Source organism: Penaeus monodon, chromosome 20 (genome assembly GCF_015228065.2).
Source record: "Penaeus monodon isolate SGIC_2016 chromosome 20, NSTDA_Pmon_1, whole genome shotgun sequence".
In the NCBI taxonomy this organism is placed as follows: domain Eukaryota; kingdom Metazoa; phylum Arthropoda; class Malacostraca; order Decapoda; family Penaeidae; genus Penaeus; species Penaeus monodon.
In genome coordinates, this window is record NC_051405.1 from 31,835,652 (window position 1) to 31,836,591 (window position 940).

Here is a 940-nt window from a genome sequence, read left to right on the forward strand (position 1 = left end):
GACAAGACAAAAAGCAAAGCCCAGAACAAACACACGAGTGAAAAGCTAATGTTTGTGAGCGAAGTAGCACATTCTTTACCTATGGCCGACGCAAATTTCGCGACGGAGGAAGAATAGCCGGGCGCCCAAAAAAGAATTTCCTTTCATCTTCCCATATCATGATTTTTCCCCCCGGCCGCGCCATTGTCCCCCATGACGGCCATGCAGATGCTCCTCGACAGTGCCTGGCCTTGCACAGTGCCTTCCACAGTGTCCGGGCCCAACGCAGCGCCTCCGGGAAACTCCAGACGGCGTATTCGCGAAATGCAACGGCTCGGCGATAACTCACATTGTTATTTATACTCCACTGTCACAACTCTCAAGAGCCGTATTGCACTGGCTCTTGTCGGATATTTTTAGGAAGGTTGAGAAGGGAGAGGAAGGGCTGATAAGACGCGACAACGTTTTGCAAAGCCCTTACAATACTGTGTGTCGTGAGTAGGTTTTGCAATGATATACGATGATCTGTTCTCCTCCTCCCTCTCCCCAACATCCTTCCTCTTTTACAAATTTCCATTTCTCCTGCCTTCCTAACCTCTTATCTTATTCTTAAGTTACCTTTCCAATTCACCTTTTTCCAACCTCGATCTAAACTACTAACAAAATTACCCGTCTCCTTCCTTTCTTCTCTACTTCCCCCTTTATCCTTAATAGACTCCTTATTCCTTCTTACCCCTTCACTTCTATGCATTCCGTTCCCGCTCTCCCATTCATTTTTCCTTACCGTTCTTTCAGCGTCCTTCCTCCACACTGAAGAACAGACGCCAACCAGGCATTCTTTTCTCATCACTAATGCTACTGTCACTGTCTGTAATGAAGGCTTAATTGTTACGCTGTGGTGACTGTAACTCCTCTGTGTGGGGATGGACATCGGCTATTGCTTCCTATTCTACTGATGACG